Source organism: Microtus oregoni, unplaced genomic scaffold (genome assembly GCF_018167655.1).
Source record: "Microtus oregoni isolate MIOR12 unplaced genomic scaffold, Mior012 000004F_ref0000308, whole genome shotgun sequence".
NCBI classification, from domain to species: Eukaryota; Metazoa; Chordata; class Mammalia; order Rodentia; family Cricetidae; genus Microtus; species Microtus oregoni.
The window spans coordinates 30633362-30653592 of NW_024543063.1; the positions used below are offsets into that span (position 1 = coordinate 30633362).

At 63.1% G+C, this 20231-nt stretch overlaps 5 non-coding genes and 2 pseudogenes across 5 annotated transcripts; all 7 read left to right on the forward strand.

Annotated features, from left to right (window-relative positions):
• The first annotated feature begins 910 nt into the window (after positions 1–910).
• LOC121447669 lies at positions 911–1019 on the forward strand (annotated as a pseudogene).
• A 2773-nt stretch (positions 1020–3792) lies between these two features.
• Positions 3793–3911, forward strand: LOC121447748. The gene has a single exon (XR_005974270.1). It is a non-coding gene; the product is annotated as a 5S ribosomal RNA (ribosomal RNA).
• Positions 3912–6692: 2781 nt separating this feature from the next.
• Positions 6693–6811, forward strand: LOC121447749. Its single transcript, XR_005974271.1, has one exon. It is a non-coding gene; the product is annotated as a 5S ribosomal RNA (ribosomal RNA).
• Positions 6812–9611: 2800 nt separating this feature from the next.
• LOC121447750 lies at positions 9612–9730 on the forward strand. Its single transcript, XR_005974272.1, has one exon. It is a non-coding gene; the product is annotated as a 5S ribosomal RNA (ribosomal RNA).
• Positions 9731–12525: 2795 nt separating this feature from the next.
• On the forward strand, positions 12526–12634 carry LOC121447670 (annotated as a pseudogene).
• A 2805-nt stretch (positions 12635–15439) lies between these two features.
• LOC121447751 lies at positions 15440–15558 on the forward strand. The gene has a single exon (XR_005974273.1). It is a non-coding gene; the product is annotated as a 5S ribosomal RNA (ribosomal RNA).
• A 2805-nt stretch (positions 15559–18363) lies between these two features.
• LOC121447752 lies at positions 18364–18482 on the forward strand. Its single transcript, XR_005974274.1, has one exon. It is a non-coding gene; the product is annotated as a 5S ribosomal RNA (ribosomal RNA).
• The last annotated feature ends 1749 nt before the right edge of the window (positions 18483–20231 follow it).

The window sequence follows — 20231 nt, forward strand, 5'->3', positions numbered from 1 at the left end:
GAGGAAGAGGTGGAGGAGGAGGAGGAGGATTAGTAGGAAACTACAGTTCCCCAATGATGAGAGACTAGCGCCTAGCCACTACCAGACCCGTCGAGGCACCTCCGTAGGTAGGGCACCAGCAAGACAGTGTCTACCCCTGTCTGGAAGGATGCCCCAAGCGATCAGACCGCTTTGCCTGAGCCTATCTGGGCACCTCCCCCGCGAACTCCTCATGCCACCCCATGCCACCCCACCCCAGTCTCACCCCACCCCCACCATCACCCCTTCCCGGGCGCCGCCCATCTCCCCGGACCCAACCCCAACCCCCATGCCTCCACCAGAGGGGGCCCCAAGTGGCCCGCGGGACAACAGAGGCAAGGAGCTGGCTGGCTACCTGGCAACAGTCCCCAGGTGGAGGGAGAGTCGGGGTCCAAAGCCGACCCCTGCCCTGGAAAGCCCTGAGGCCCCGTCAAAGCCGACACCCGTGGATTCCCCACCGAAGGAGGCTGAGGGCGGGCAAGGGAGGAGCCAGCTTGCGGGGCACGGTTGGGGCGCGGTGAGGGTGCCCGATGAGGAACGGGAGACGAGGGAGACAAGGTCGGTGGGTAGGGCTGCCTGGCGACTGCTGCTGGCCCTGGAGCCCGGCTCCGGGCCGGGCCGGGGCAGAGGGCGGCCTAGCTGGCAGGCTGGCTGGCGGGCGGGTTAGAGGGAGGGGATCGTCCGTCCGTCCGTCCGTCCGTCCGTCGTCCTTCCGGACTCGGACTCAGGAGCGCGTGGGGGCGTGGGGGCGGGCTGGCGTGCAGGAGCGCAGGCCAGTGTTGCAGCAGCAGCAGCAGCAGCAGCAGCAGCAGCAGCAGCAGCAGCAGCAGCAGCAGCAGCAGCAGCAGCAGCAGCAGCAGGCTCTTGGGGCACGACAGCGACACACGCCTCCGTCTACGGCCATACCACCCTGAACGCGCCTGATCTCAGAAGCTAAGCAGGGTCGGGCCTGGTTAGTACTTGGATGGGAGACCGCCTGGGAATACCGGGTGCTGTAGGCTTTTTTTTTTTTCTTCCTTTTCTCTTTCGGCCCCTTTTGGCCTTCGCGACCGCGGGCCGAGGGCCAGCCAGGACCAGGACACCACCAGGACAATCCGCACCCCGGAAAGACGGCGCACCTCTCACAAGGTTCCAAATCCACCCACCGCTCAGAGCCCTCAGGCACGCAGGAAACCCACCCACGAGGGGAAACACCCGAGTGGGGAAGGAAATGCCAGGACCACTGAAGGAAATTAAGACTAACTCGCTGCGCGGGGTGGGTGTCACGGGTGGAAGCTGGACGGCCACCGGCATGCCCTTGGGAGCCGGAGCGAGGGGCGAAGGGCGAGGGCCAGGGGCCTAGGTGCGCCTGGCACCGCAGCCCCGCACAGCACAACGCTGTGTATGTGTTCAGGAAGAGATCGCCTCGCCCCCTCCACGCAATGCACCCGGTGGACGCGGTCTAAGAGCAAGCAGGCTCCACCCACCCACTCCCGGGGATGGGGTGTGCTCCCACCTGCGTGCCTGTGTGCCTGCGTGCCTGTGTGTAATGTGCAATGTGCGTGCTTGTGTGAGAAGCCCCATGTGGGTGCACGTGTGTTGTGCGTGCATGCTTGTGAGTGCGCACGTGTGTCTGGGGTTTTGCCTGCTTTTGTCTCGGTCTGCTCGGGAGTGTGTGCATTTTTGCATGATTGTGTGTGTGTGTGTGTGTGTGTGTGTGTGCTGTGCGTGCGTGCTTGTGTGGATGTGCGTCTGGGTGTCCACCTGCTTGCGTATCGCGTGCTTGCGTACACGCGTGCTTGAGTGTGTTTCTGCATGCGCGAGTGTGTGTGTACGCTTGTGTGCAGGCCCGAGTGCCTACGGGCATGCGCGCGTGCACGAGGGGCAGTGCCCACGCACTGGTGCCCTCTAGGGCTCGCTCGGCTGGTGGGCTTGTCCCCGGTGGGATGGGATGCCAGGTATCAACAGTTGGTTGCCTCCTGAACCCAACCTGAGAGGCCAAGGCCTGGGCGCAGGGATGGAATCTGTGAGGTGGAGGCCAACCACCGAGATGGGCATGGAGTCAAGAAGCTGGACGCTCAGGCGCTCTTCCACTAAGCCCTCCGGCGGAACTATCTATCTATCTATCTATCTGTGCATCCATCCATCCATCCATCCATCTATCTATCTATCTACCCAGAGCCAAGCCGAGAGGTCTGTGCTGTGCTGCGCTCAGCTGTGCTGTGCCGAGCTGAGCTGTGCTGTGGATTTCAGATGCCAGCCGACAGCATCCTTATGACAGTCCAGGCTCAGGAAGGTCCTGCTCAGCCCCAGAGGTGGGTGCAGAAGGAACAGACAGACGTGCCGTCTTGACTCTTCCTTGATGGAAGGAGCGGTAGGTGGGGGATGCCGGGTGGCCCGGTGGAAAGAAGGATACATAGCCCAAGAGAGTTCTGGCCCGGGACCTGCCTCTGCCCCCCACCGTCCAGGAGCAGAGAGCGCCAAGACCCGAGTTCCAAGTTCCCTCGGCCCCACCGGTCCGCCCAGGAGCGTCTTCCACGCTGAACAGCCTGCCTTTCTCTCTTCTCCCCCACGTGCAGGGCAGGCGTGAGGCCCACTTCACGAGGAGGCACCTTCAATGGGGGACTGGATGGCCCCGCTGGCTGGCGATAGGGGATAGGGGTGGGACTGGGGGTGGGGGTGGACATGGGGCAGAACTGGAATCTTGGGAGCTGGCATTCCAAGTTCCAAAGAGAGAACCAAGGTTTCTCCGGACGGCGAGAAAGCACAGGCGCGCACAGGCACACAGTCTCTCTAACCCAATCCCAGGCTTCTAGATTCTCCAGGAGGAGGGGGTTACTCTGGGGAAAGGAGGAAGAGGAGCAGGAGCAGGAGCAGGAGCAGGAGGAGGGGGGGGGGCAGGTAGAGGAAGAGGTGGAGGAGGAGGAGGAGGATTAGTAGGAAACTACAGTTCCCCAATGATGAGAGACTAGCGCCTAGCCACTACCAGACCCGTCGAGGCACCTCCGTAGGTAGGGCACCAGCAAGACAGTGTCTACCCCTGTCTGGAAGGATGCCCCAAGCGATCAGACCGCTTTGCCTGAGCCTATCTGGGCACCTCCCCCGCGAACTCCTCATGCCACCCCATGCCACCCCACCCCAGTCTCACCCCACCCCCACCATCACCCCTTCCCGGGCGCCGCCCATCTCCCCGGACCCAACCCCAACCCCCATGCCTCCACCAGAGGGGGCCCCAAGTGGCCCGCGGGACAACAGAGGCAAGGAGCTGGCTGGCTACCTGGCAACAGTCCCCAGGTGGAGGGAGAGTCGGGGTCCAAAGCCGACCCCTGCCCTGGAAAGCCCTGAGGCCCCGTCAAAGCCGACACCCGTGGATTCCCCACCGAAGGAGGCTGAGGGCGGGCAAGGGAGGAGCCAGCTTGCGGGGCACGGTTGGGGCGCGGTGAGGGTGCCCGATGAGGAACGGGAGACGAGGGAGACAAGGTCGGTGGGTAGGGCTGCCTGGCGACTGCTGCTGGCCCTGGAGCCCGGCTCCGGGCCGGGCCGGGGCAGAGGGCGGCCTAGCTGGCAGGCTGGCTGGCGGGCGGGTTAGAGGGAGGGGATCGTCCGTCCGTCCGTCCGTCCGTCGTCCTTCCGGACTCGGACTCAGGAGCGCGTGGGGGCGTGGGGGCGGGCTGGCGTGCAGGAGCGCAGGCCAGTGTTGCAGCAGCAGCAGCAGCAGCAGCAGCAGCAGCAGCAGCAGCAGCAGCAGCAGCAGCAGCAGCAGGCTCTTGGGGCACGACAGCGACACACGCCTCCGTCTACGGCCATACCACCCTGAACGCGCCCGATCTCGTCTGATCTCGGAAGCTAAGCAGGGTCGGGCCTGGTTAGTACTTGGATGGGAGACCGCCTGGGAATACCGGGTGCTGTAGGCTTTTTTTTTTTTCTTCCTTTTCTCTTTCGGCCCCTTTTGGCCTTCGCGACCGCGGGCCGAGGGCCAGCCAGGACCAGGACACCACCAGGACAATCCGCACCCCGGAAAGACGGCGCACCTCTCACAAGGTTCCAAATCCACCCACCGCTCAGAGCCCTCAGGCACGCAGGAAACCCACCCACGAGGGGAAACACCCGAGTGGGGAAGGAAATGCCAGGACCACTGAAGGAAATTAAGACTAACTCGCTGCGCGGGGTGGGTGTCACGGGTGGAAGCTGGACGGCCACCGGCATGCCCTTGGGAGCCGGAGCGAGGGGCGAAGGGCGAGGGCCAGGGGCCTAGGTGCGCCTGGCACCGCAGCCCCGCACAGCACAACGCTGTGTATGTGTTCAGGAAGAGATCGCCTCGCCCCCTCCACGCAATGCACCCGGTGGACGCGGTCTAAGAGCAAGCAGGCTCCACCCACCCACTCCCGGGGATGGGGTGTGCTCCCACCTGCGTGCCTGTGTGCCTGCGTGCCTGTGTGTAATGTGCAATGTGCGTGCTTGTGTGAGAAGCCCCATGTGGGTGCACGTGTGTTGTGCGTGCATGCTTGTGAGTGCGCACGTGTGTCTGGGGTTTTGCCTGCTTTTGTCTCGGTCTGCTCGGGAGTGTGTGCATTTTTGCATGATTGTGTGTGTGTGTGTGTGTGTGTGTGCTGTGCGTGCGTGCTTGTGTGGATGTGCGTCTGGGTGTCCACCTGCTTGCGTATCGCGTGCTTGCGTACACGCGTGCTTGAGTGTGTTTCTGCATGCGCGAGTGTGTGTGTACGCTTGTGTGCAGGCCCGAGTGCCTACGGGCATGCGCGCGTGCACGAGGGGCAGCGCCCACGCACTGGTGCCCTCTAGGGCTCGCTCGGCTGGTGGGCTTGTCCCCGGTGGGATGGGATGCCAGGTATCAACAGTTGGTTGCCTCCTGAACCCAACCTGAGAGGCCAAGGCCTGGGCGCAGGGATGGAATCTGTGAGGTGGAGGCCAACCACCGAGATGGGCATGGAGTCAAGAAGCTGGACGCTCAGGCGCTCTTCCACTAAGCCCTCCGGCGGAACTATCTATCTATCTATCTATCTGTGCATCCATCCATCCATCCATCCATCTATCTATCTATCTACCCAGAGCCAAGCCGAGAGGTCTGTGCTGTGCTGCGCTCAGCTGTGCTGTGCCGAGCTGAGCTGTGCTGTGGATTTCAGATGCCAGCCGACAGCATCCTTATGACAGTCCAGGCTCAGGAAGGTCCTGCTCAGCCCCAGAGGTGGGTGCAGAAGGAACAGACAGACGTGCCGTCTTGACTCTTCCTTGATGGAAGGAGCGGTAGGTGGGGGATGCCGGGTGGCCCGGTGGAAAGAAGGATACATAGCCCAAGAGAGTTCTGGCCCGGGACCTGCCTCTGCCCCCCACCGTCCAGGAGCAGAGAGCGCCAAGACCCGAGTTCCAAGTTCCCTCGGCCCCACCGGTCCGCCCAGGAGCGTCTTCCACGCTGAACAGCCTGCCTTTCTCTCTTCTCCCCCACGTGCAGGGCAGGCGTGAGGCCCACTTCACGAGGAGGCACCTTCAATGGGGGACTGGATGGCCCCGCTGGCTGGCGATAGGGGATAGGGGTGGGACTGGGGGTGGGGGTGGACATGGGGCAGAACTGGAATCTTGGGAGCTGGCATTCCAAGTTCCAAAGAGAGAACCAAGGTTTCTCCGGACGGCGAGAAAGCACAGGCGCGCACAGGCACACAGTCTCTCTAACCCAATCCCAGGCTTCTAGATTCTCCAGGAGGAGGGGGTTACTCTGGGGAAAGGAGGAAGAGGAGCAGGAGCAGGAGCAGGAGCAGGAGGAGGGGGGGGGGCAGGTAGAGGAAGAGGTGGAGGAGGAGGAGGAGGATTAGTAGGAAACTACAGTTCCCCAATGATGAGAGACTAGCGCCTAGCCACTACCAGACCCGTCGAGGCACCTCCGTAGGTAGGGCACCAGCAAGACAGTGTCTACCCCTGTCTGGAAGGATGCCCCAAGCGATCAGACCGCTTTGCCTGAGCCTATCTGGGCACCTCCCCCGCGAACTCCTCATGCCACCCCATGCCACCCCACCCCAGTCTCACCCCACCCCCACCATCACCCCTTCCCGGGCGCCGCCCATCTCCCCGGACCCAACCCCAACCCCCATGCCTCCACCAGAGGGGGCCCCAAGTGGCCCGCGGGACAACAGAGGCAAGGAGCTGGCTGGCTACCTGGCAACAGTCCCCAGGTGGAGGGAGAGTCGGGGTCCAAAGCCGACCCCTGCCCTGGAAAGCCCTGAGGCCCCGTCAAAGCCGACACCCGTGGATTCCCCACCGAAGGAGGCTGAGGGCGGGCAAGGGAGGAGCCAGCTTGCGGGGCACGGTTGGGGCGCGGTGAGGGTGCCCGATGAGGAACGGGAGACGAGGGAGACAAGGTCGGTGGGTAGGGCTGCCTGGCGACTGCTGCTGGCCCTGGAGCCCGGCTCCGGGCCGGGCCGGGGCAGAGGGCGGCCTAGCTGGCAGGCTGGCTGGCGGGCGGGTTAGAGGGAGGGGATCGTCCGTCCGTCCGTCCGTCCGTCGTCCTTCCGGACTCGGACTCAGGAGCGCGTGGGGGCGTGGGGGCGGGCTGGCGTGCAGGAGCGCAGGCCAGTGTTGCAGCAGCAGCAGCAGCAGCAGCAGCAGCAGCAGCAGCAGCAGCAGCAGCAGCAGCAGCAGCAGCAGCAGCAGCAGGCTCTTGGGGCACGACAGCGACACACGCCTCCGTCTACGGCCATACCACCCTGAACGCGCCCGATCTCGTCTGATCTCGGAAGCTAAGCAGGGTCGGGCCTGGTTAGTACTTGGATGGGAGACCGCCTGGGAATACCGGGTGCTGTAGGCTTTTTTTTTTTTCTTCCTTTTCTCTTTCGGCCCCTTTTGGCCTTCGCGACCGCGGGCCGAGGGCCAGCCAGGACCAGGACACCACCAGGACAATCCGCACCCCGGAAAGACGGCGCACCTCTCACAAGGTTCCAAATCCACCCACCGCTCAGAGCCCTCAGGCACGCAGGAAACCCACCCACGAGGGGAAACACCCGAGTGGGGAAGGAAATGCCAGGACCACTGAAGGAAATTAAGACTAACTCGCTGCGCGGGGTGGGTGTCACGGGTGGAAGCTGGACGGCCACCGGCATGCCCTTGGGAGCCGGAGCGAGGGGCGAAGGGCGAGGGCCAGGGGCCTAGGTGCGCCTGGCACCGCAGCCCCGCACAGCACAACGCTGTGTATGTGTTCAGGAAGAGATCGCCTCGCCCCCTCCACGCAATGCACCCGGTGGACGCGGTCTAAGAGCAAGCAGGCTCCACCCACCCACTCCCGGGGATGGGGTGTGCTCCCACCTGCGTGCCTGTGTGCCTGCGTGCCTGTGTGTAATGTGCAATGTGCGTGCTTGTGTGAGAAGCCCCATGTGGGTGCACGTGTGTTGTGCGTGCATGCTTGTGAGTGCGCACGTGTGTCTGGGGTTTTGCCTGCTTTTGTCTCGGTCTGCTCGGGAGTGTGTGCATTTTTGCATGATTGTGTGTGTGTGTGTGTGTGTGTGTGCTGTGCGTGCGTGCTTGTGTGGATGTGCGTCTGGGTGTCCACCTGCTTGCGTATCGCGTGCTTGCGTACACGCGTGCTTGAGTGTGTTTCTGCATGCGCGAGTGTGTGTGTACGCTTGTGTGCAGGCCCGAGTGCCTACGGGCATGCGCGCGTGCACGAGGGGCAGCGCCCACGCACTGGTGCCCTCTAGGGCTCGCTCGGCTGGTGGGCTTGTCCCCGGTGGGATGGGATGCCAGGTATCAACAGTTGGTTGCCTCCTGAACCCAACCTGAGAGGCCAAGGCCTGGGCGCAGGGATGGAATCTGTGAGGTGGAGGCCAACCACCGAGATGGGCATGGAGTCAAGAAGCTGGACGCTCAGGCGCTCTTCCACTAAGCCCTCCGGCGGAACTATCTATCTATCTATCTATCTATCTATCTATCTATCTATCTGTGCATCCATCCATCCATCCATCCATCTATCTATCTATCTATCTATCTACCCAGAGCCAAGCCGAGAGGTCTGTGCTGTGCTGCGCTCAGCTGTGCTGTGCCGAGCTGAGCTGTGCTGTGGATTTCAGATGCCAGCCGACAGCATCCTTATGACAGTCCAGGCTCAGGAAGGTCCTGCTCAGCCCCAGAGGTGGGTGCAGAAGGAACAGACAGACGTGCCGTCTTGACTCTTCCTTGATGGAAGGAGCGGTAGGTGGGGGATGCCGGGTGGCCCGGTGGAAAGAAGGATACATAGCCCAAGAGAGTTCTGGCCCGGGACCTGCCTCTGCCCCCCACCGTCCAGGAGCAGAGAGCGCCAAGACCCGAGTTCCAAGTTCCCTCGGCCCCACCGGTCCGCCCAGGAGCGTCTTCCACGCTGAACAGCCTGCCTTTCTCTCTTCTCCCCCACGTGCAGGGCAGGCGTGAGGCCCACTTCACGAGGAGGCACCTTCAATGGGGGACTGGATGGCCCCGCTGGCTGGCGATAGGGGATAGGGGTGGGACTGGGGGTGGGGGTGGACATGGGGCAGAACTGGAATCTTGGGAGCTGGCATTCCAAGTTCCAAAGAGAGAACCAAGGTTTCTCCGGACGGCGAGAAAGCACAGGCGCGCACAGGCACACAGTCTCTCTAACCCAATCCCAGGCTTCTAGATTCTCCAGGAGGAGGGGGTTACTCTGGGGAAAGGAGGAAGAGGAGCAGGAGCAGGAGCAGGAGCAGGAGGAGGGGGGGGGGCAGGTAGAGGAAGAGGTGGAGGAGGAGGAGGAGGATTAGTAGGAAACTACAGTTCCCCAATGATGAGAGACTAGCGCCTAGCCACTACCAGACCCGTCGAGGCACCTCCGTAGGTAGGGCACCAGCAAGACAGTGTCTACCCCTGTCTGGAAGGATGCCCCAAGCGATCAGACCGCTTTGCCTGAGCCTATCTGGGCACCTCCCCCGCGAACTCCTCATGCCACCCCATGCCACCCCACCCCAGTCTCACCCCACCCCCACCATCACCCCTTCCCGGGCGCCGCCCATCTCCCCGGACCCAACCCCAACCCCCATGCCTCCACCAGAGGGGGCCCCAAGTGGCCCGCGGGACAACAGAGGCAAGGAGCTGGCTGGCTACCTGGCAACAGTCCCCAGGTGGAGGGAGAGTCGGGGTCCAAAGCCGACCCCTGCCCTGGAAAGCCCTGAGGCCCCGTCAAAGCCGACACCCGTGGATTCCCCACCGAAGGAGGCTGAGGGCGGGCAAGGGAGGAGCCAGCTTGCGGGGCACGGTTGGGGCGCGGTGAGGGTGCCCGATGAGGAACGGGAGACGAGGGAGACAAGGTCGGTGGGTAGGGCTGCCTGGCGACTGCTGCTGGCCCTGGAGCCCGGCTCCGGGCCGGGCCGGGGCAGAGGGCGGCCTAGCTGGCAGGCTGGCTGGCGGGCGGGTTAGAGGGAGGGGATCGTCCGTCCGTCCGTCCGTCCGTCGTCCTTCCGGACTCGGACTCAGGAGCGCGTGGGGGCGTGGGGGCGGGCTGGCGTGCAGGAGCGCAGGCCAGTGTTGCAGCAGCAGCAGCAGCAGCAGCAGCAGCAGCAGCAGCAGCAGCAGCAGCAGCAGCAGCAGCAGCAGGCTCTTGGGGCACGACAGCGACACACGCCTCCGTCTACGGCCATACCACCCTGAACGCGCCCGATCTCGTCTGATCTCGGAAGCTAAGCAGGGTCGGGCCTGGTTAGTACTTGGATGGGAGACCGCCTGGGAATACCGGGTGCTGTAGGCTTTTTTTTTTTCTTCCTTTTCTCTTTCGGCCCCTTTTGGCCTTCGCGACCGCGGGCCGAGGGCCAGCCAGGACCAGGACACCACCAGGACAATCCGCACCCCGGAAAGACGGCGCACCTCTCACAAGGTTCCAAATCCACCCACCGCTCAGAGCCCTCAGGCACGCAGGAAACCCACCCACGAGGGGAAACACCCGAGTGGGGAAGGAAATGCCAGGACCACTGAAGGAAATTAAGACTAACTCGCTGCGCGGGGTGGGTGTCACGGGTGGAAGCTGGACGGCCACCGGCATGCCCTTGGGAGCCGGAGCGAGGGGCGAAGGGCGAGGGCCAGGGGCCTAGGTGCGCCTGGCACCGCAGCCCCGCACAGCACAACGCTGTGTATGTGTTCAGGAAGAGATCGCCTCGCCCCCTCCACGCAATGCACCCGGTGGACGCGGTCTAAGAGCAAGCAGGCTCCACCCACCCACTCCCGGGGATGGGGTGTGCTCCCACCTGCGTGCCTGTGTGCCTGCGTGCCTGTGTGTAATGTGCAATGTGCGTGCTTGTGTGAGAAGCCCCATGTGGGTGCACGTGTGTTGTGCGTGCATGCTTGTGAGTGCGCACGTGTGTCTGGGGTTTTGCCTGCTTTTGTCTCGGTCTGCTCGGGAGTGTGTGCATTTTTGCATGATTGTGTGTGTGTGTGTGTGTGTGTGTGTGTGTGTGTGTGCTGTGCGTGCGTGCTTGTGTGGATGTGCGTCTGGGTGTCCACCTGCTTGCGTATCGCGTGCTTGCGTACACGCGTGCTTGAGTGTGTTTCTGCATGCGCGAGTGTGTGTGTACGCTTGTGTGCAGGCCCGAGTGCCTACGGGCATGCGCGCGTGCACGAGGGGCAGTGCCCACGCACTGGTGCCCTCTAGGGCTCGCTCGGCTGGTGGGCTTGTCCCCGGTGGGATGGGATGCCAGGTATCAACAGTTGGTTGCCTCCTGAACCCAACCTGAGAGGCCAAGGCCTGGGCGCAGGGATGGAATCTGTGAGGTGGAGGCCAACCACCGAGATGGGCATGGAGTCAAGAAGCTGGACGCTCAGGCGCTCTTCCACTAAGCCCTCCGGCGGAACTATCTATCTATCTATCTGTGCATCCATCCATCCATCCATCCATCCATCTATCTATCTATCTACCCAGAGCCAAGCCGAGAGGTCTGTGCTGTGCTGCGCTCAGCTGTGCTGTGCCGAGCTGAGCTGTGCTGTGGATTTCAGATGCCAGCCGACAGCATCCTTATGACAGTCCAGGCTCAGGAAGGTCCTGCTCAGCCCCAGAGGTGGGTGCAGAAGGAACAGACAGACGTGCCGTCTTGACTCTTCCTTGATGGAAGGAGCGGTAGGTGGGGGATGCCGGGTGGCCCGGTGGAAAGAAGGATACATAGCCCAAGAGAGTTCTGGCCCGGGACCTGCCTCTGCCCCCCACCGTCCAGGAGCAGAGAGCGCCAAGACCCGAGTTCCAAGTTCCCTCGGCCCCACCGGTCCGCCCAGGAGCGTCTTCCACGCTGAACAGCCTGCCTTTCTCTCTTCTCCCCCACGTGCAGGGCAGGCGTGAGGCCCACTTCACGAGGAGGCACCTTCAATGGGGGACTGGATGGCCCCGCTGGCTGGCGATAGGGGATAGGGGTGGGACTGGGGGTGGGGGTGGACATGGGGCAGAACTGGAATCTTGGGAGCTGGCATTCCAAGTTCCAAAGAGAGAACCAAGGTTTCTCCGGACGGCGAGAAAGCACAGGCGCGCACAGGCACACAGTCTCTCTAACCCAATCCCAGGCTTCTAGATTCTCCAGGAGGAGGGGGTTACTCTGGGGAAAGGAGGAAGAGGAGCAGGAGCAGGAGCAGGAGCAGGAGGAGGGGGGGGGGCAGGTAGAGGAAGAGGTGGAGGAGGAGGAGGAGGATTAGTAGGAAACTACAGTTCCCCAATGATGAGAGACTAGCGCCTAGCCACTACCAGACCCGTCGAGGCACCTCCGTAGGTAGGGCACCAGCAAGACAGTGTCTACCCCTGTCTGGAAGGATGCCCCAAGCGATCAGACCGCTTTGCCTGAGCCTATCTGGGCACCTCCCCCGCGAACTCCTCATGCCACCCCATGCCACCCCACCCCAGTCTCACCCCACCCCCACCATCACCCCTTCCCGGGCGCCGCCCATCTCCCCGGACCCAACCCCAACCCCCATGCCTCCACCAGAGGGGGCCCCAAGTGGCCCGCGGGACAACAGAGGCAAGGAGCTGGCTGGCTACCTGGCAACAGTCCCCAGGTGGAGGGAGAGTCGGGGTCCAAAGCCGACCCCTGCCCTGGAAAGCCCTGAGGCCCCGTCAAAGCCGACACCCGTGGATTCCCCACCGAAGGAGGCTGAGGGCGGGCAAGGGAGGAGCCAGCTTGCGGGGCACGGTTGGGGCGCGGTGAGGGTGCCCGATGAGGAACGGGAGACGAGGGAGACAAGGTCGGTGGGTAGGGCTGCCTGGCGACTGCTGCTGGCCCTGGAGCCCGGCTCCGGGCCGGGCCGGGGCAGAGGGCGGCCTAGCTGGCAGGCTGGCTGGCGGGCGGGTTAGAGGGAGGGGATCGTCCGTCCGTCCGTCCGTCCGTCGTCCTTCCGGACTCGGACTCAGGAGCGCGTGGGGGCGTGGGGGCGGGCTGGCGTGCAGGAGCGCAGGCCAGTGTTGCAGCAGCAGCAGCAGCAGCAGCAGCAGCAGCAGCAGCAGCAGCAGCAGCAGCAGCAGCAGCAGCAGCAGCAGCAGCAGGCTCTTGGGGCACGACAGCGACACACGCCTCCGTCTACGGCCATACCACCCTGAACGCGCCTGATCTCAGAAGCTAAGCAGGGTCGGGCCTGGTTAGTACTTGGATGGGAGACCGCCTGGGAATACCGGGTGCTGTAGGCTTTTTTTTTTTTCTTCCTTTTCTCTTTCGGCCCCTTTTGGCCTTCGCGACCGCGGGCCGAGGGCCAGCCAGGACCAGGACACCACCAGGACAATCCGCACCCCGGAAAGACGGCGCACCTCTCACAAGGTTCCAAATCCACCCACCGCTCAGAGCCCTCAGGCACGCAGGAAACCCACCCACGAGGGGAAACACCCGAGTGGGGAAGGAAATGCCAGGACCACTGAAGGAAATTAAGACTAACTCGCTGCGCGGGGTGGGTGTCACGGGTGGAAGCTGGACGGCCACCGGCATGCCCTTGGGAGCCGGAGCGAGGGGCGAAGGGCGAGGGCCAGGGGCCTAGGTGCGCCTGGCACCGCAGCCCCGCACAGCACAACGCTGTGTATGTGTTCAGGAAGAGATCGCCTCGCCCCCTCCACGCAATGCACCCGGTGGACGCGGTCTAAGAGCAAGCAGGCTCCACCCACCCACTCCCGGGGATGGGGTGTGCTCCCACCTGCGTGCCTGTGTGCCTGCGTGCCTGTGTGTAATGTGCAATGTGCGTGCTTGTGTGAGAAGCCCCATGTGGGTGCACGTGTGTTGTGCGTGCATGCTTGTGAGTGCGCACGTGTGTCTGGGGTTTTGCCTGCTTTTGTCTCGGTCTGCTCGGGAGTGTGTGCATTTTTGCATGATTGTGTGTGTGTGTGTGTGTGTGTGTGTGTGTGTGCTGTGCGTGCGTGCTTGTGTGGATGTGCGTCTGGGTGTCCACCTGCTTGCGTATCGCGTGCTTGCGTACACGCGTGCTTGAGTGTGTTTCTGCATGCGCGAGTGTGTGTGTACGCTTGTGTGCAGGCCCGAGTGCCTACGGGCATGCGCGCGTGCACGAGGGGCAGTGCCCACGCACTGGTGCCCTCTAGGGCTCGCTCGGCTGGTGGGCTTGTCCCCGGTGGGATGGGATGCCAGGTATCAACAGTTGGTTGCCTCCTGAACCCAACCTGAGAGGCCAAGGCCTGGGCGCAGGGATGGAATCTGTGAGGTGGAGGCCAACCACCGAGATGGGCATGGAGTCAAGAAGCTGGACGCTCAGGCGCTCTTCCACTAAGCCCTCCGGCGGAACTATCTATCTATCTATCTATCTATCTATCTATCTATCTATCTATCTGTGCATCCATCCATCCATCCATCCATCTATCTATCTATCTATCTACCCAGAGCCAAGCCGAGAGGTCTGTGCTGTGCTGCGCTCAGCTGTGCTGTGCCGAGCTGAGCTGTGCTGTGGATTTCAGATGCCAGCCGACAGCATCCTTATGACAGTCCAGGCTCAGGAAGGTCCTGCTCAGCCCCAGAGGTGGGTGCAGAAGGAACAGACAGACGTGCCGTCTTGACTCTTCCTTGATGGAAGGAGCGGTAGGTGGGGGATGCCGGGTGGCCCGGTGGAAAGAAGGATACATAGCCCAAGAGAGTTCTGGCCCGGGACCTGCCTCTGCCCCCCACCGTCCAGGAGCAGAGAGCGCCAAGACCCGAGTTCCAAGTTCCCTCGGCCCCACCGGTCCGCCCAGGAGCGTCTTCCACGCTGAACAGCCTGCCTTTCTCTCTTCTCCCCCACGTGCAGGGCAGGCGTGAGGCCCACTTCACGAGGAGGCACCTTCAATGGGGGACTGGATGGCCCCGCTGGCTGGCGATAGGGGATAGGGGTGGGACTGGGGGTGGGGGTGGACATGGGGCAGAACTGGAATCTTGGGAGCTGGCATTCCAAGTTCCAAAGAGAGAACCAAGGTTTCTCCGGACGGCGAGAAAGCACAGGCGCGCACAGGCACACAGTCTCTCTAACCCAATCCCAGGCTTCTAGATTCTCCAGGAGGAGGGGGTTACTCTGGGGAAAGGAGGAAGAGGAGCAGGAGCAGGAGCAGGAGCAGGAGGAGGGGGGGGGGCAGGTAGAGGAAGAGGTGGAGGAGGAGGAGGAGGATTAGTAGGAAACTACAGTTCCCCAATGATGAGAGACTAGCGCCTAGCCACTACCAGACCCGTCGAGGCACCTCCGTAGGTAGGGCACCAGCAAGACAGTGTCTACCCCTGTCTGGAAGGATGCCCCAAGCGATCAGACCGCTTTGCCTGAGCCTATCTGGGCACCTCCCCCGCGAACTCCTCATGCCACCCCATGCCACCCCACCCCAGTCTCACCCCACCCCCACCATCACCCCTTCCCGGGCGCCGCCCATCTCCCCGGACCCAACCCCAACCCCCATGCCTCCACCAGAGGGGGCCCCAAGTGGCCCGCGGGACAACAGAGGCAAGGAGCTGGCTGGCTACCTGGCAACAGTCCCCAGGTGGAGGGAGAGTCGGGGTCCAAAGCCGACCCCTGCCCTGGAAAGCCCTGAGGCCCCGTCAAAGCCGACACCCGTGGATTCCCCACCGAAGGAGGCTGAGGGCGGGCAAGGGAGGAGCCAGCTTGCGGGGCACGGTTGGGGCGCGGTGAGGGTGCCCGATGAGGAACGGGAGACGAGGGAGACAAGGTCGGTGGGTAGGGCTGCCTGGCGACTGCTGCTGGCCCTGGAGCCCGGCTCCGGGCCGGGCCGGGGCAGAGGGCGGCCTAGCTGGCAGGCTGGCTGGCGGGCGGGTTAGAGGGAGGGGATCGTCCGTCCGTCCGTCCGTCCGTCGTCCTTCCGGACTCGGACTCAGGAGCGCGTGGGGGCGTGGGGGCGGGCTGGCGTGCAGGAGCGCAGGCCAGTGTTGCAGCAGCAGCAGCAGCAGCAGCAGCAGCAGCAGCAGCAGCAGCAGCAGCAGCAGCAGCAGCAGGCTCTTGGGGCACGACAGCGACACACGCCTCCGTCTACGGCCATACCACCCTGAACGCGCCCGATCTCGTCTGATCTCGGAAGCTAAGCAGGGTCGGGCCTGGTTAGTACTTGGATGGGAGACCGCCTGGGAATACCGGGTGCTGTAGGCTTTTTTTTTTTTCTTCCTTTTCTCTTTCGGCCCCTTTTGGCCTTCGCGACCGCGGGCCGAGGGCCAGCCAGGACCAGGACACCACCAGGACAATCCGCACCCCGGAAAGACGGCGCACCTCTCACAAGGTTCCAAATCCACCCACCGCTCAGAGCCCTCAGGCACGCAGGAAACCCACCCACGAGGGGAAACACCCGAGTGGGGAAGGAAATGCCAGGACCACTGAAGGAAATTAAGACTAACTCGCTGCGCGGGGTGGGTGTCACGGGTGGAAGCTGGACGGCCACCGGCATGCCCTTGGGAGCCGGAGCGAGGGGCGAAGGGCGAGGGCCAGGGGCCTAGGTGCGCCTGGCACCGCAGCCCCGCACAGCACAACGCTGTGTATGTGTTCAGGAAGAGATCGCCTCGCCCCCTCCACGCAATGCACCCGGTGGACGCGGTCTAAGAGCAAGCAGGCTCCACCCACCCACTCCCGGGGATGGGGTGTGCTCCCACCTGCGTGCCTGTGTGCCTGCGTGCCTGTGTGTAATGTGCAATGTGCGTGCTTGTGTGAGAAGCCCCATGTGGGTGCACGTGTGTTGTGCGTGCATGCTTGTGAGTGCGCACGTGTGTCTGGGGTTTTGCCTGCTTTTGTCTCGGTCTGCTCGGGAGTGTGTGCATTTTTGCATGATTGTGTGTGTGTGTGTGTGTGTGTGTGTGTGTGCTGTGCGTGCGTGCTTGTGTGGATGTGCGTCTGGGTGTCCACCTGCTTGCGTATCGCGTGCTTGCGTACACGCGTGCTTGAGTGTGTTTCTGCATGCGCGAGTGTGTGTGTACGCTTGTGTGCAGGCCCGAGTGCCTACGGGCATGCGCGCGTGCACGAGGGGCAGTGCCCACGCACTGGTGCCCTCTAGGGCTCGCTCGGCTGGTGGGCTTGTCCCCGGTGGGATGGGATGCCAGGTATCAACAGTTGGTTGCCTCCTGAACCCAACCTGAGAGGCCAAGGCCTGGGCGCAGGGATGGAATCTGTGAGGTGGAGGCCAACCACCGAGATGGGCATGGAGTCAAGAAGCTGGACGCTCAGGCGCTCTTCCACTAAGCCCTCCGGCGGAACTATCTATCTATCTATCTATCTATCTATCTATCTATCTATCTGTGCATCCATCCATCCATCCATCCATCTATCTATCTATCTATCTACCCAGAGCCAAGCCGAGAGGTCTGTGCTGTGCTGCGCTCAGCTGTGCTGTGCCGAGCTGAGCTGTGCTGTGGATTTCAGATGCCAGCCGACAGCATCCTTATGACAGTCCAGGCTCAGGAAGGTCCTGCTCAGCCCCAGAGGTGGGTGCAGAAGGAACAGACAGACGTGCCGTCTTGACTCTTCCTTGATGGAAGGAGCGGTAGGTGGGGGATGCCGGGTGGCCCGGTGGAAAGAAGGATACATAGCCCAAGAGAGTTCTGGCCCGGGACCTGCCTCTGCCCCCCACCGTCCAGGAGCAGAGAGCGCCAAGACCCGAGTTCCAAGTTCCCTCGGCCCCACCGGTCCGCCCAGGAGCGTCTTCCACGCTGAACAGCCTGCCTTTCTCTCTTCTCCCCCACGTGCAGGGCAGGCGTGAGGCCCACTTCACGAGGAGGCACCTTCAATGGGGGACTGGATGGCCCCGCTGGCTGGCGATAGGGGATAGGGGTGGGACTGGGGGTGGGGGTGGACATGGGGCAGAACTGGAATCTTGGGAGCTGGCATTCCAAGTTCCAAAGAGAGAACCAAGGTTTCTCCGGACGGCGAGAAAGCACAGGCGCGCACAGGCACACAGTCTCTCTAACCCAATCCCAGGCTTCTAGATTCTCCAGGAGGAGGGGGTTACTCTGGGGAAAGGAGGAAGAGGAGCAGGAGCAGGAGCAGGAGCAGGAGGAGGGGGGGGGGCAGGTAGAGGAAGAGGTGGAGGAGGAGGAGGAGGATTAGTAGGAAACTACAGTTCCCCAATGATGAGAGACTAGCGCCTAGCCACTACCAGACCCGTCGAGGCACCTCCGTAGGTAGGGCACCAGCAAGACAGTGTCTACCCCTGTCTGGAAGGATGCCCCAAGCGATCAGACCGCTTTGCCTGAGCCTATCTGGGCACCTCCCCCGCGAACTCCTCATGCCACCCCATGCCACCCCACCCCAGTCTCACCCCACCCCCACCATCACCCCTTCCCGGGCGCCGCCCATCTCCCCGGACCCAACCCCAACCCCCATGCCTCCACCAGAGGGGGCCCCAAGTGGCCCGCGGGACAACAGAGGCAAGGAGCTGGCTGGCTACCTGGCAACAGTCCCCAGGTGGAGGGAGAGTCGGGGTCCAAAGCCGACCCCTGCCCTGGAAAGCCCTGAGGCCCCGTCAAAGCCGACACCCGTGGATTCCCCACCGAAGGAGGCTGAGGGCGGGCAAGGGAGGAGCCAGCTTGCGGGGCACGGTTGGGGCGCGGTGAGGGTGCCCGATGAGGAACGGGAGACGAGGGAGACAAGGTCGGTGGGTAGGGCTGCCTGGCGACTGCTGCTGGCCCTGGAGCCCGGCTCCGGGCCGGGCCGGGGCAGAGGGCGGCCTAGCTGGCAGGCTGGCTGGCGGGCGGGTTAGAGGGAGGGGATCGTCCGTCCGTCCGTCCGTCCGTCGTCCTTCCGGACTCGGACTCAGGAGCGCGTGGGGGCGTGGGGGCGGGCTGGCGTGCAGGAGCGCAGGCCAGTGTTGCAGCAGCAGCAGCAGCAGCAGCAGCAGCAGCAGCAGCAGCAGCAGCAGCAGCAGCAGCAGCAGCAGCAGGCTCTTGGGGCACGACAGCGACACACGCCTCCGTCTACGGCCATACCACCCTGAACGCGCCCGATCTCGTCTGATCTCGGAAGCTAAGCAGGGTCGGGCCTGGTTAGTACTTGGATGGGAGACCGCCTGGGAATACCGGGTGCTGTAGGCTTTTTTTTTTTTCTTCCTTTTCTCTTTCGGCCCCTTTTGGCCTTCGCGACCGCGGGCCGAGGGCCAGCCAGGACCAGGACACCACCAGGACAATCCGCACCCCGGAAAGACGGCGCACCTCTCACAAGGTTCCAAATCCACCCACCGCTCAGAGCCCTCAGGCACGCAGGAAACCCACCCACGAGGGGAAACACCCGAGTGGGGAAGGAAATGCCAGGACCACTGAAGGAAATTAAGACTAACTCGCTGCGCGGGGTGGGTGTCACGGGTGGAAGCTGGACGGCCACCGGCATGCCCTTGGGAGCCGGAGCGAGGGGCGAAGGGCGAGGGCCAGGGGCCTAGGTGCGCCTGGCACCGCAGCCCCGCACAGCACAACGCTGTGTATGTGTTCAGGAAGAGATCGCCTCGCCCCCTCCACGCAATGCACCCGGTGGACGCGGTCTAAGAGCAAGCAGGCTCCACCCACCCACTCCCGGGGATGGGGTGTGCTCCCACCTGCGTGCCTGTGTGCCTGCGTGCCTGTGTGTAATGTGCAATGTGCGTGCTTGTGTGAGAAGCCCCATGTGGGTGCACGTGTGTTGTGCGTGCATGCTTGTGAGTGCGCACGTGTGTCTGGGGTTTTGCCTGCTTTTGTCTCGGTCTGCTCGGGAGTGTGTGCATTTTTGCATGATTGTGTGTGTGTGTGTGTGTGTGTGTGTGTGTGTGTGCTGTGCGTGCGTGCTTGTGTGGATGTGCGTCTGGGTGTCCACCTGCTTGCGTATCGCGTGCTTGCGTACACGCGTGCTTGAGTGTGTTTCTGCATGCGCGAGTGTGTGTGTACGCTTGTGTGCAGGCCCGAGTGCCTACGGGCATGCGCGCGTGCACGAGGGGCAGTGCCCACGCACTGGTGCCCTCTAGGGCTCGCTCGGCTGGTGGGCTTGTCCCCGGTGGGATGGGATGCCAGGTATCAACAGTTGGTTGCCTCCTGAACCCAACCTGAGAGGCCAAGGCCTGGGCGCAGGGATGGAATCTGTGAGGTGGAGGCCAACCACCGAGATGGGCATGGAGTCAAGAAGCTGGACGCTCAGGCGCTCTTCCACTAAGCCCTCCGGCGGAACTATCTATCTATCTATCTATCTATCTATCTATCTATCTATCTGTGCATCCATCCATCCATCCATCCATCTATCTATCTATCTATCTACCCAGAGCCAAGCCGAGAGGTCTGTGCTGTGCTGCGCTCAGCTGTGCTGTGCCGAGCTGAGCTGTGCTGTGGATTTCAGATGCCAGCCGACAGCATCCTTATGACAGTCCAGGCTCAGGAAGGTCCTGCTCAGCCCCAGAGGTGGGTGCAGAAGGAACAGACAGACGTGCCGTCTTGACTCTTCCTTGATGGAAGGAGCGGTAGGTGGGGGATGCCGGGTGGCCCGGTGGAAAGAAGGATACATAGCCCAAGAGAGTTCTGGCCCGGGACCTGCCTCTGCCCCCCACCGTCCAGGAGCAGAGAGCGCCAAGACCCGAGTTCCAAGTTCCCTCGGCCCCACCGGTCCGCCCAGGAGCGTCTTCCACGCTGAACAGCCTGCCTTTCTCTCTTCTCCCCCACGTGCAGGGCAGGCGTGAGGCCCACTTCACGAGGAGGCACCTTCAATGGGGGACTGGATGGCCCCGCTGGCTGGCGATAGGGGATAGGGGTGGGACTGGGGGTGGGGGTGGACATGGGGCAGAACTGGAATCTTGGGAGCTGGCATTCCAAGTTCCAAAGAGAGAACCA